This window comes from Ceratotherium simum, chromosome 12 (assembly GCF_057802395.1).
Source record: "Ceratotherium simum simum isolate JZ-2026a chromosome 12, ASM5780239v1, whole genome shotgun sequence".
NCBI classification, from domain to species: Eukaryota; Metazoa; Chordata; class Mammalia; order Perissodactyla; family Rhinocerotidae; genus Ceratotherium; species Ceratotherium simum.
This window is the reverse complement of record NC_141911.1, coordinates 40821293-40836096: the sequence shown is the minus strand read 5'-3', so window position 1 is coordinate 40836096 and position 14804 is coordinate 40821293. Positions and strand designations below refer to the sequence as shown.

The following is a 14804-nucleotide window of genomic DNA, read 5'->3' as shown; positions in this document are numbered from 1 at the left end:
CCTCAGCAAAAAAAAAAAAAAAAAAAAAGGAGGATTGGCAGATGTTAGCACAGGGCTGATCTTCCTCACCAAAATAAAAAAAGATTAAAATGTTTACACTAAACACCTAGAATGTTTACTAAAATTAATCTGTTAAAATAAAACTTAAAAAATTACTCTGGAACATTCTCATTGCCTACACTCAACAAACAGATGAAACAGATGAAAACAGTCACAGAATCATGTTAAATTTATAATAACTTACATATAACAGATTAAATTATCAAAGAAAGGATTAAACTGATATCTTTACAGCTTTTTGCAAAGCTGACAAATTTCTATTCCTCCACGTACTGATAGCGGTAGGCATATTTCTTGACGTCATTCAATCTATTAAAAAATAGATTGTTTAAAGGCATAATTTGTAAAGCAAGATAACCAAATAGAATAGCAGAATTCTAACTAATATTGACTGTTCAGAATTTCTTAAGAAAAGATATACAAGGAATGCTCAGCTACCTGAGAATAATTAAATCTCCTCTTTACTTAAGCACTTGTAATGTAGTAACAACAGGCTTCATTTGATGTATTGATTAAAATGAACAATTTCATACCTAAGGAAATCAAACTCAATAGTGGAATATTTGGCTTGAATCAGAGCCCACAATCCCTAAAGAAATTGGAAGCCAACTCAAACTGACTGATTTGAATGAAGAGTATTTCTACCTCCTTTCAGTAACTTCTGTCTCAAAGCTCTTATGTTCTTTGTAGGTTTCAAGGCAGGAATGCACTGGCCTTGGAGCTCTCTATCTGGATAGACTAGAATCTACATCACTCACACCTACAAATTCATCGAAATGATTTTTAATAACACATAGCAGGTAGTTGTATTCAGAATATTACAATCAATTAACTGTATTTCACCTTGTTTCCCATTGAAGATTCTATTCCGACACAGTAGGTCATTATGGCAAAGCACCATTGCTGATCTCAGGTTGGAAAGAATCTTGAAACAAGTCATCTCCTGAAGAACCTGAGGGCTTGGTATATTGCTTAGGAACATTTTAGTAATGTCTTTATCTGCAAATCCTGTGGGAATGAGAGAGACTATCTTCCATCTTTGGCCATAGATTAGATTTGAGAATCCAACCATTGTAGGCATGAATGGCTTGAATTTTAGCAAGCTGATGAGTGATTAGCCTGAAAATGGCTGAGTTGCAGACACATTTTCGATCCAGTGCTTTTTCCTGTATAAATTTATAGCATAGTTCATTACTAAAGGTATAATAGAGCTGTGGTGCACAGCCATGAGCTTGCAACACTCAAAAACTCTTCACTTCCTCATCTCGTCGACTAACAGTTCACATTTATTGCCATAAATTCTTACCAGGGCTACATCTTCCATTATGTTACCCACATAGCAGCCAATAAGTTTGTATTTCATCTTTGGAGAGTTGCAGGGTTACCTCCTGGGGGGGGGGGGTCCCATCATGGCCACAGGTGTTGAAGGAGGCTCAAGTACCCTCCTGGCAGCTCTGCTCCTCCTGATGCTGAACCATAATATTTAACTTAGGCACATCTAGGGAGCTGATTGATGAAATTTGCCATGGTCCAGGTGACAGAAGAGACTACTATAAAGATGATAGTGATGACAACCACAGTGGGCACTGACTAGCTGGCGGATCCTTCTGTCCTGTGACTTCTTGACAAGCTCCACGCATCTGATGCTTTCTGTTTAGTTACTTACAGTTTATTACTTCACTTTAGTTAACTCCAAACCACTGCTCCAAAGCTGATGACTTTTCGCCTTTCCCGTCTACAGGATCAGTAAAGATTTTTTTTGTCCTCAAATTTTGGGCTTTGGGGTTATGGCTTTTCCCTGGTTTCACAGAAGATAGGATATTCGTCTTTGTTTTCCATTATTCAGGTTGTTTCTTTATTGATTCTAAGACATCCATTACCACATGGATTATTCTAGACTCCTCCCATCACCTATCTGTAAATTCTCATTCCAACAGTGAGAAACCTGGCTCCCACCATCAACTAACCATTTACTTAATTGTTAAATTCCAGGATATATACATAGCAGTATCAGAATTTTTGACCTTTACTCCTGTAGGAAACAACTTGATCAAATAGAGTACAGGGCTGATGTGCAACCCCTTTTGCCTTTAGTCTTACAGATTACACTCATTTCCAAAATTACTTGGGTCAGCACCTTTCTCCCCCACCCTCTTCACTGAGATTGTTTCATTCACTTGTAATATAGTTAGATTCTTTCGTCACAGTCTGCATTCCAGCCTGGGATCCCTTGACCTCCTAAATAATGTATTAAAATTTGCATACATTGAGGTTTACTCTTTGTTCTGTAAAATTCTATGGGGCTTGACAAATGCATAATGTAATGTACCCACCATTACAGTACCATACAGAATAGTTTCACTGCCCTAAATTCCTGTGATTCACTTATGCAACCCTCTTCCACACCAAAACCCTGGCAACCATTGATCATTTTACTCTCTATAGTATTGTTCTTTCCAGAATATTATATAGTTATATAATTGAAATCATATAGTATGTAGCCTTTGCAGATTGGCTTCTCTCACTTAGGCAACATGCATTTGAAGTTCCTCCATGTTTTTTTGTGGCTTGATAGTTCATTTCTTTTTATTGATGAATAACGTCCCACTGTAAGAATGTACCATGGTGCATTAATCTCTCTATTGAAGGACATCTTGATTGCCCCCAGTTTTTCGTGAGTATAGATAACGCTGCTATAAACATTCATGTACAGGTTTTTCTCTAGACATAAAATTTCAATCAATTGAGTAAATACCTAGGAGTGTGATTGCTGGATTGTATGATAAGATTACATTTAGTTTTGTATGCAACTGTCAAACTGTCTTCTAGAGTGGCTGTACCATTTTGCATCCCACCAGCAAAGAAAGAAAGAGTTCCTGTTGCTCTGTATCCTCACCAGAAGATTTTTATAGAGGCATAATTTCCAATGATATGGGCAGGGTTTAGGGAAACAAGAAAGGGATAGTGTAATACTCTGGAGCAAGCAATAATGCCTGTGGAGGGAAAGCTGTATGGAGTGAGCTGTCTGTCTGGAGTTAAGGCCTTGGGTCGAGAGGCACAGAAAACCAGCCAACCCCTGGAGATCCAAAAATCAGAGACTCATGGCAGTAAATACTCAGCTTTACTCTTTTCCCACCTCTTGATTATTCCCCTGCCTGTGCCTCCCATTGGCTAGACACAACTGGAAGTCAGAGTAGAAGGGGTCCATTGATGCAATCTAAACAGATCTGCCTCTCATTGCACAAAGCAGGCTGGAAAAAAGTGGACAATATCTAGTGGGTCAGATGAAAAAATCTAGCATGTTTGTATTTCTGCAAATTTTTACTATTTTTTATGGCCAAAACTTTATTTTTGGCATTTCAGATTATTTCCTCTTGGATATATTTCCAATAGTGGTATTAAGAAACCAAAGAAAATGAAAAATTTGAAGGCTGCTCAAGGGCTTGTACATGCTACATAAATAATGCCTAAAATTTTGCCTATGATTGTTCTAAGATCTTATGATTTCTCTATTTCAGCGCCATTGTTGATATATACGTATATAAAAATATATATACATCTAAGACATAATTAATTTTATACATTTCCATAGGTATTAAGTTTTTCTTTCATTTGTGGTTGCTATCACTGGCACATGGAAATTTTAATTTAATTTGAGAACAAAACTGTATATGCTGCAAGGGGTCAGGTACACATTAGAAACAAGGATTAGTATACTTTTTCTTTCAAAAAATGAGTAAGTTAAACATCTATATCTATCACTATATTGTTATAAATATAGATTCTAATTTTCAAAGATAATGGATAAAATCTGTTTTTAGGGACATATGGTAAATAGTCTCACTTTAAAGACATGATAATCATGATTTCAAATGTGTGTTCAAATTGTTTACGTGTGTCTTTAGTACTTGCTGGTTCCTCATTATAAGTGCATTGCTCAGGAAAACTAAAAGTTTGTAGACTGTTTTTGTTTCTACTCATTTCAGTTTTTTCCCCAATAATAGTGACTTCTCTGGTGTTACTGTGGGCTTTCTTGACTTTGCATTCAGGGAATGCTGAGAATTCCCAAGATGGCTGAAAGAATTCATTGAAGAGGCAACACAGTTTTTTCATCCTTCATCCTTTTCTCTTTTAACAGACACACACACCTTTTCATTCCACTGAAAATGCCAAGGTCACCAATGACTCAGTTTTTGCTACATCCGATGAACACTTATGACTTTTTATTTAATTATTTGACCTTTCAGCAGCATTTGGCACTATTGATGATTACTCTTTTCTGGAAGCCCTGTCCTCCCTTGGCATCCAAGACACTGCCCTCTCCTTGTTTTTCAGGTCTCTGGAGCCAGACTGTCTAGACTCAGCTCTTGGCTCTGATGCTAATTAGCTGCATGACCTTGGGTAAGCCACTCAATGTCTTTGGGATTCAGCTTCCTTATAGTTAAAATGGGAATAACGATAGCACTGGTCTCTTAGGGTCGGTGTGAGGATTCAGTGAGCGAATGTATGTAGAATGATTTAAACAGTGCTTGGCACTTCAGCACACTTTAAGTAACAGCCAGTGGTGTGCTGGGAAATTGGCTTTCTGAAAAGTAAAGCCCTAATTTGTAGTTTCGCCAATTTCTTTGGTGTAAATACTTCCACTGTGGTCTTAAATACTCACAGCGTTCTGGAATATTTAACCGTTGGCTGTCCCAGGAGCTGGCTTCCGCACGCCACTGACAGGCAATTTTCCCTTTGGCTCTTTAATCTGCTCTGCTTAGTCTCCTCTGTGGGTTCCTCCTCTTTCCGTTTGTTAAACATTGTTGCTCTTGTTGCTCTTCAGCCATCTGTCCTAGGCTTTCCCATTGCTCTACTTTGTACATTTTTTATGAACAATCTCATCCACTTTAAAAAAAATTGATATATAATTCACATATTATACAATTCATCCACTAGAAGTATACAGTTCAGTGGGTTTTAGTATATTCATAGCATGGTACAACCATCACCACACTCAATTTCAAAACATTTTTCTTTACTCCCAAAAGAAACTCTGTACCCGTCAGTGGTCACTCTTCATTTTCCCCCTCCTCATCACCACACCCAGCTATTAACCTACTTTCTGTCCCTATAAATTTGCCTGTTGTGGACATTTCATATAAATGGAATCATATAATATATGGTCCTTTGTTACTGTCTCCTTTCACTTAGCATAATGTTTTCAAGGTTCATCTGTGTTGTAGCATGTATCAGTACTTCATTCCTTTTTAGTGCTGAATAATATTCCATTGCATTGATGTACCACATTTTATTTATCTATTCATCAGTTGATGGACATGAGGTTTTTTCCGCTTTTTGGATATTATGAATAATGCTGCTATGAACATTTGTGTACGAGTTTGCACGTGGACATATTTTTGTATTTCTCTTGAGTATATATCTAGAGTGGAATTGCTAGGCCATATGATAAATCTATGTTTAACTTTTTGAGGAACTGCCAAACTTTTTCAAAGAGGCTACACAATTTTTCCAGTAGTGTATGAGGGTTCCAATTTCTCTACATTCTTACCAACACTTGTTATTAGCCTTTATTTTTGTTTGTTTATAACCATCTTAGTGAGTGTGAAATGGTATCTCTTTGTTGTTTTGATTTGCATTTCCCTGATGCTTAATGATGTTGAACATCTTTTCATGTTCCTATTGGTCATTTGTATTTCATCTTTGAAGAAATGTCTATTCATATCCTTTGGCCATTTTTAAATATGGTCGTCTTTTTTTTTTTTTTTTGATGAGGAAAATAAGCCCTGAGCTAACACCTGTTGCCAATCTTCCTCTTTTTGCTGAGGAAGGTTGGCCCTGGGCTAACATCCGTGCCCATCTTCCTCTACTTTATATGGGGGATGCCTGCCTCAGCATGGCTTGATAGGCAGTGTGTAGGTCCGCACCCAGGATCCAAACCTGTGAATCCTGGGCTGCTGAAGTGGAGTGGGTGAACTTAACCACTATGCCACTGGGCTGGTCCCTGGGTTGTCTTTCTATTATTAAGTTGTAATCTCATCCACTTTTATGGCTTCACTTACATTTTTATTCTTGTCATTCTGAAAATATACATCTTGAGTCCAGATTTCCTGTCGGAGCTTCTTGGAGGCTCCATAGCCACCACAAATTCAGTGTGATCCTCCAAACCTGCTTATCTTTCTGAGTTCTTATCTCATTGAAAGATCCCACTATCCACTCTGAAACCTGGGTGTTGTTTTTACCTCTCTTTCCCTCTAAATCCAACCAACCACTAAATACTGTTTTTTCTGCCTCCCCAAAGCTAAAATTTCTATTTCTATGCCAATCTTGTTCAGACTGCCATCAAAATTTTTCCCTAAGTATCTGTAACAGCCTCTTAACTGAACTTTTTAAAGCTCTATTTCATTCTCTGCACTTCAGAGTGCATATTTTAAAATATAATTCTGGCTATGTTATTTTCCTGATTAAAAGCTTTCAATGATTTCCTTTCATTCTTAGGATAAAATTCAAATTTCTTAACATGGATTCTATAAAGTAGATAACTTCCTAATAATTACAACTGTCAACAATGTATTGAATCTATACAGAAATCGAAATATAATGATGTATACCCGAAATTTATATAACATTATAAACCAATGTAACCTTAATAAAAAAATATTTATATATATAAAACAATGTATTGAATCAACTTAAAATATAGAGAGTTCCTTGTCACTGAAACTTCCAGATGGAGGTTGTAAATTGCTCATCTCTCAAGGGTTATGTGAACAGCATTCGTGCTTTGGATGGAAGGTTGAAACCAATGTCTACTAAGACTCCTAACCATTGTAAGCTGCTGTGATTCTAATACCTGTGTATTGTACATGGTAATAACCAAAAGGTTTGATTAATTAGAAAGTTTAGGTAAATACAGATAAATATAAGTAAAACAGTTTTATAGTTGTAAAGAAAGAGTCATAAAAGCACTAAGTCATTTTATACAAAAGACTATTGTAGATTATAGCATACTGCTGAGTACACAATCAATTTGCCGTTGTATTAAGAATAAAAGAATATAGCAAAATTCTACAAATGGTCAAAATTATAATTCTGGGGAGTCTGAAAAATGTCAGTATAGAACAAATCAAAATAAAGCGCACTTCTTTGGCCAAAAAATTCTCTTCTCATTTTGGGGTCACTAATATTTTTAGAATCTGATGAAAATTAAGGATTCTTTTGTTGAAAATATGCTTACTGAGTGTTCATGAACCCTCTGAGGTCTATCCATGAAACCATACTAATGGATCACAGATCTACAGAGTGGAGAGGCGGGGTTTGAAGAGAAATGCTATAAAATACATGTGTGTAAGAGTTTTTCTAATGGATAGCTTTACTATCGAGAGGATTTTTAAAAATTAAAAACGGATAGTAAATATATGGAGAAAAAGACTTTAATAAAAAAATATTAAATGCTCATGTAAATCTGTCTTTGTTTCAGAAAGATGCATTACAAAGAGCAAGAAGATAGTTCTGTACTAGAAGTTACCATATAGCTCAGTATCTAAATGGTAATCATTTAAGATATGGAGAAGATTTGAAATGAGCTATTAGACCAAAAAAAAAAAAAATTCATTAAGGACTTTCTCATGGCAGATTTTTAAAGATGTTTAAAAAATTAATCTAGAGAAATACACATCCATGCCTTGAAATTTGATCTCAAGTTTTTAGAGAAATATCCCATAGTTGCTTCATTTAATGTGTTTCTTGAATATTGTTTTTAAAATATAGTTGATCACTATTACAATGGCAAGATATACTTTTATGAGACTTCTCATAGATTTCCTAAAGTGAACAATAGGCTGATTTACTTTCAAAGGGCAGAATTATATAGGTCATGGTATGCCCTGGCAGACTAAGCATCACGGATAAAAGATGTCATTGAACACCAGCAAGGCATTGCTCATTAGCTTTGCCACAGTGGGTCAAAATTACATCCTTAAGTACTGCCAACTACTTTAAGTTTGGTGTCACTAAGGACACATCATTAATTTGTTAAACTGCTTTGTCTGAAGGAAATGAAAGATGATCATATTATTTTCCTGGGCTGAAAGGGAAATAGGAGGACTTGGAATAACAAATGTCTCTGTTACTGACATTAATTCAGATATCTAAATGAGGATGAATTCTAAAGGAATGTAGAATAACATACATTGAATTGAAGAGGCAAAATTTATTGAACTTAGGATTTATTTGGTGCATTTTGCCCCTGTAATCCTTTTAAACTGATTGTATCCTTCAAATTGTAAGATAGTTAGCCTCACTTCTTCCATGAAGAATTTACAGTTTAGCGTTTTGCAATCATGGGGGAGATTTTTCTCAGAAAAAATAAAATTAATTTTCAATCTGTAGGTGGAATTCAATGTTTATGTACTAATAGTTATTTTGTCTCAGAAAACGCATCAAACACATACTTCTAATTAATACTTATTTAACTCTTAACCTTTTGATTCTTAGAACTTACGCTTGAGTAAAACATGAAAAATTTAAATTCTAAGTGTGTACACAAAGATGTTCTTACTCCTGGGTTCTGACTCCCCTCTTTGGAGTGTTAATGAGGGTGTTCCCAGGTGCCTGTGTATCATTTTTTGTTTTTTGTTTTAATTCTACTCTATATAATTCTAACCAATCCCTCTCTTCCGGTAGTTGCTGAGCAATGTGAGGCTCAGGAACTCACACTTTCTCACATGCGGAGAAAGCCGGTCTGCAGGAAGTGAGTTGCTTGGAAACGACCTAAGTGCCCACTGACCAATGAATGGATAAAGAAGATGTGGTATATATGTACAATGGAATACTACTCAACCATAAAAAAAGACAAAATCGTGACATTTGTGACAACATGGATGGACCTTGAGGGTATTATGCTAAGTGAAATAAGTCAGACAGAGAAAGATAAACACCGTATGATTTCATTCATATGGAAGATAAAACAACAACAAACGGGGGTGGGGTGCGGGCAAAAGGGGTAAAGGGAAGCATTTGAATGTGATGAATGGCAACTAGACTTTTGATAGTGAACACGGTATAGGCTATACAGAAGAAATATAATGATGTACACCTGAAATTTATATAATGTTATAAACCAATGTTACCTCAATAAAAAGGAAAAAAATTGATAATGAGAAAGAAGCAGAGAGAAGAATAGGGCAGAGAGAGAGTCCTGGCAGCATCTGAATTCCTGATTCAGATTCTCCTGAGGCCCAGGGCACCCCTGTTCTTAAGAAGTCACATGAGATAGTCTAGTATCATATTAAAAAATTCCTCTTTTTGCTTAATCACCCAAGAGTTCTGACAAATATATTCACTACTTCTAGAAACTATTATTAATGCTTGGTGGAAAGATATATTTTTATCTTGCTGTTTAAAATCCACCATTATATCCTAAGCATTTTAAGTTTTTGAACATTCTTCTACAGCATAGTTTTACTGAATGAATAATACTCCATCATATGGCTATGCCACAATTTATTTGACCATTTTCTTATTGAGGAAAATTTAGTTTATTTTAACCACATTACTTTAGTTTCATGTATTAAGTCTTTATATCTCAAATATGTTTACATACAAATATATGTAATAGATATTTATTTGCAAAATAAATTAAATTCAGTAAAATAATTTTGTTTTTGTTTGTTTGGGAGAACTTCCTATTGCCAAACCACCATTTATCTAACATAGAAAAAGTTATATGGGTTTATATGACACTCATTGTCCTCAAGATATTTACATAACTTGGAAAGACTTATGCATAAAATACTTAAAGAGAATATATTTAAGTTTAAATCTATGATAATCAGAGGAAACCAGAGAACTATGCTGAGTATGGACTGATGAGCTGATTCACAAGCAACACACAAATCAATATATCGATATGAGCCTACAGTACGAAATTGCTGCTACTAAAATACAAATATTAGCCTAGACAAAATTGTAGAAACAGGGCTTAGTATAATTTGGACACCATATTTTGAGCTAGACCTTTACAGATTAGCAGCCACTTAAACGTGGAGAATCTGAGAACCATGCCATCCAAGGAATGATGAAGAAAGCTTATTCTGGAAGGTAGGATACTTAATCAGGAGCAGAGGAATCAGGAGGAGGCAGAACCGACTGGGTCCCTCCCATAGTTTCAATTATCAGCTATTCATAGTAAGGCCTGGGTACGTTGTTAACAAACTTCCTAGTATCATCTGCTTGTCTTAGGATCTGGCTTGATAATGACAATTTTCAGTCCTTTCACACTTGGCATTTAAGCTGAAGCCCCACAATAGTTCATTAAATACTGAGTAAGTTTGGTGGAGTTATCTTGTTTCTATTTATTGACATCTTTATGGAAAGTAGGCTCAGAAAGATGCAATAAAATGATTTATCATACACTATATTTTGCTATTCATATATCTGTGTACTTCTCTCAAGGAAATATAATGCACTCTAGAGTGAAGGGTTGGAAACCAGATTCCTGGAGTTTGGTGAGACATATAGTTCAGTGAATCCGGAAATACTAACAGCTAGGCCAGGTGAAGATGGTTTGATGTTTATGCCACAGTGACAAGCAAGAGAAAAGAAAACAATACATTGAATAGGAGAATTCTATTTTAGAATTCATGGGATTAAATGGAGAGATTTTGAGAAGTAGCAGTTGCTCTGGGGAAAAAAATAAAAAATAATGACAACGGAAATGTGGGCTGAAGGATTAAAATTTTATTTATTATAGAATAAAAAAAATTGGACTTGAGAAATAAGGATTTACGTGTGTAGAACATCTCCCAGGATGTTCTCTGGGATTTAACAGGTTCTTTGCACTGTGGATAAGTGAATGAAAAGGCTGCTGCCTGGATTTCCTGAAAGTTTAGGAGGAATCAATTTGCATGGATGTGAGAAGGAGAAAAGAAAAGCTATGTGTGAGGTGTATGTGAAGTATGCTAAGGTGGAATACAGAATAGCTGGTAGAAATTCTGGGCTCAGGATTCAGCTTTTCATATCGGTAAGAGATTACTGAATGGTGCCTAGAAAGTTATATAAGTTTATTTACATTTAATTCATTTTTAACTATAAGTAGCTGATATTACTTTCCTTACCTACTTATGCATTTCTATGTTACTGACAGATTAAGATGTTATCAATTCGCAGTCTTGAAATAGATTTAATAGATTGATTCCTTTCGCGTGTTTGTATAGAAGACTGTGTCCCAGAATGTAAGCTTTGCACAAAATCTGGGGACATTTCCCTTCTGGATGGAGAGGTCAGGAGGTTGGCATCAGCTACCAAACTTGCAAGCTTGCCAACAGCTGGCTGTATTTCAAATAAACACCTTGTTTAAAAGAACAGAGCAATCAACAAATATTATATATTCTATAACAGTTGAAGCATAATAACCTAATATCTTGTTTATACTCACAAATATCAGAGCATTCTGTACTGTGACTCACCAGCTCTCCATGAGTTTTCTACAATCTCTCTCCACCCCCTTATTGCTATCTGCCTAGTATCACTCTGGGATGGTGAACCATTATGCCATTCTTGAGTGACCTAGTGTCTTCTGACCCCTTGTATGCAAAGTGTTTTCTGTGGATCAGCAAAATCAGCATCATCTGAGATCACGTAAAAAATGCAAAATCTCAGGCATCACCCTAGACCAACTAAATCAGAATCTTCATTTTAGAAAGATTCCTACATGATTCATATATGCTCATTAAAGTTTGAGAAGCACTGTTCTAGTCACTGTTGGTTCTTTTTTTTTTTTTTGGTGAGGAAGATTGGCCCTGAGCTAACATCTGTTGCTTGAGGAAGATGGTCCCTGAGCTGACATCTGCCCCCAATCTTCCTCTATTTTGTATGTAAGATGCTGCCACAGCATGGATTGATGAGCGGTGTATAGGTCCACTCCCAGAATCCGAACCCACAAACCCTGGGCAACTGAAGCGGAGCACGTGAACTTAACCACTATGCCATGGGGCTGGCCCCCAGTGTTGGTTCTTATCCAATCTCCCTGGCAATCATAGTAAGTAGACCATGGCCACCTATTAATTTCCTTTCTTATCTGGTCTAAGAGGCAAAATGGAATGAAGGAATCAAGCATTTATTCAAACAATGAACAATTATTAATCATTTATTCTGTGATAAGTGCTATGTCAATGGCTGGAAATATAGAGATAGGGATATAATTCCTGCCCAAGAAGCCCACAGCCTAACACGGAGATAGTGAACTGGAGGTTGCCCCACAAATATTTCATCCTTTTGGAATCGTCATTTCCTTTAATGTTTAAAGTAAATGCTTCATGTTGAAAGTAAATGATGTGGGCTCCACCCTATGTTACTATACATAAACCAGTGCCTTCCCTCATATTTCAGAGGCTTTCTGGGAGTGTTACGTTGTCTCCTTCCAAAAGTCCTTGAGGACCTCTCCTCAATCGTCTCTTATATTAGAGCCCCTGCCGCTGCTGCCCAGTGCCCCCTCACATTGCACTACATGGAATTCATGGGCAGAACCTCATCTCAAGCCTCCCCAAGGACGACTGACACAAGGTCATTGTGTATGACATATTTTTACTAAAGTTTTGGGGATCCTAGAGAGTAATTACATCACAGACTAGAAAACAACATTATACCTAAAGTCTCTAGGCCATCCTCGCCACAGGGAAGCCCCTCCTTGGCCATCTCTGTTCTTGCTACTGGACATGGGCAAGCTGGACACAGGTGACCAGGGAAGGCTTTCTGGGTGATGTAACATGAGTTTTGAAGGATCTGTAGGAGTTAAAAAGTATAAGGAGAAGAGAATAAAGGATATAATAAATATGATGATTAAATTTTGAGGATATTGGGTTTGAGGGACTGTGGGATATTCAAGCAGAGCGAATATTCAAATACCATTGGTAGTTGAAGCCATGGGAAAGAATGAGTTCATCCAGAGTGAGAGGGAAATAGGGCTGAAGATCACCCTGGAAAATGGAACAAAATGTAGGAAGAAGAAGGGCTGTGAAGGATAGAGAGAAGGAATGATGCTAGAGATGGGAGGAGTGCTAGAGAAGGGTGGTGTCCCTAAAAGCGAAAAAGGACAGAGAAGGAGAATTTCAAGAATGGAGCAGTCAACAGTCTCAAATCCTGCAGATAGACCAAGTAAGAAAGATCAGGTATCATCCATGGGATTTAGCAACAGAGAAGTCATCTGGACTCTTACACGATGAAGCTCTTCCAAGATAGGCCAGAGCTCTGGCAACCAGGTGCTAAAACTGAGAATTTTCTTCTCTTGAGACTCATATTTCCTGCTTACACTATTGTATACTCAGACCCTCATTTTGAAGTTGAGTGCCTGCAGCTGTTCATAGAAGAGTAATGTACTTCTCTTTGGAGTTTCTTAAGCTTTGGGGCATCTATCGCATTGAATTAGAAGAGCAAGTCCTACTGTCCTTCCTGTCTCTCAACCATGAGTGTTTCTTCACCTGAGAACTCCTCCCTCCTAGTCTAGGTACTCCCCAGTTGTTCTCCTCTTTACTTTCACTAGGCACTTAATGGGAATAGGCAAGTTGTAAATGAAAATGAGTGTTATTCCAGACCTATTAAAATACGTCACGTTATAACAGTTCTTTGCTCGGAATCCTCTAAATGTTACCCATCTTACTAAGAAAACCAGCCAACAAGGGCCAACATGATCAGTCCTTCTTACCTTTTTGACCCTGTTTCCTTCAACTCTCCCCTTCACTCATTCTAGCTTTTTTGCTGCTCCTTAAACAAACTAGACCTCAGGATCTTTGCACATTGATACTCCTTCTGCCTGGAAGGATTCTTCCCTACATAAATTCCTGGCTTATGCCTCTTTTAAGATTTTTAGTCAAATGTCACTCTTTCAGTGACATTTAAATTGCAACCAGCCTACAACAATCCTTTTCTTACTTCTCTGCTTTAATTGTTTCCGTTGCACTCATGACCATGGGTATATATACACGAAAGTATATATATAGTAAATATATCTAACGTAGTATATACAATCTATCTCACTAAATGTAAACTCCGTAGGGGAAGGAGTTTTGACTTTTTCATTTCTGGATCCCCAGAATCTAGAATGGCGCCTGGCATAAAACAGACTCTCGACAAATATTTGTTGAATAAATGAATGAATGAATGATAATCACTGGTTACTCTTTTCCACCTACATAGGGGCCTCTGTGGCCCTGAGAGTCTGCAATTAATTTTCTTAAGACCACTTGACCAACAGAGGTGGGAGAATATGAGGTAGGGGTGTGGAAGGTGGCGGTGTAAGGAGTGACGAGGAGTTAGAAATGAGGGAGCTGGGCAGAACTCAGAAGCCTTGTTCTAGTACAGGCAAAGTTCACAGGACTGATATGACAGGTTCTATGGGCTGTGAAGTTGGAGTTTAAAGCAATTGAACAAACATTTAATCAGAGTGTAAGCATTTGTTTCAGGAAAGGGCTAGAATTTGAGGTCTCAGTTCCAGGATAGTCAATGTTGCAACTTTTCCCCCAGTTCCTCTGACTTTGTCTTTATCTTTCACTTATCCTATTTTTTCCCCCAAATTGCAAACTTCCCTTAAAAACGTTTTTACTGTGTTCCGTTGCTGCTTTCTGCTCTCAGCCTGGTTGTTGCAGTAGGACATGCAGAGAAACCACAGGCAGGTTTTATGTGCAAGTCAGAAGCTGAGCTGAGTTTCTTTATCTACAGGTTTACACGTGACAGATCATCAGGACAGG

General features: G+C 37.0%; 1 pseudogene; it reads right to left on the bottom strand.

The window, feature by feature from the left end:
- Positions 1 to 521: 521 nt before the first annotated feature.
- On the bottom strand, positions 522 to 1602 carry LOC147915836 (ethanolamine kinase 1 pseudogene; annotated as a pseudogene).
- Between the last annotated feature and the right edge of the window lie 13202 nt (positions 1603 to 14804).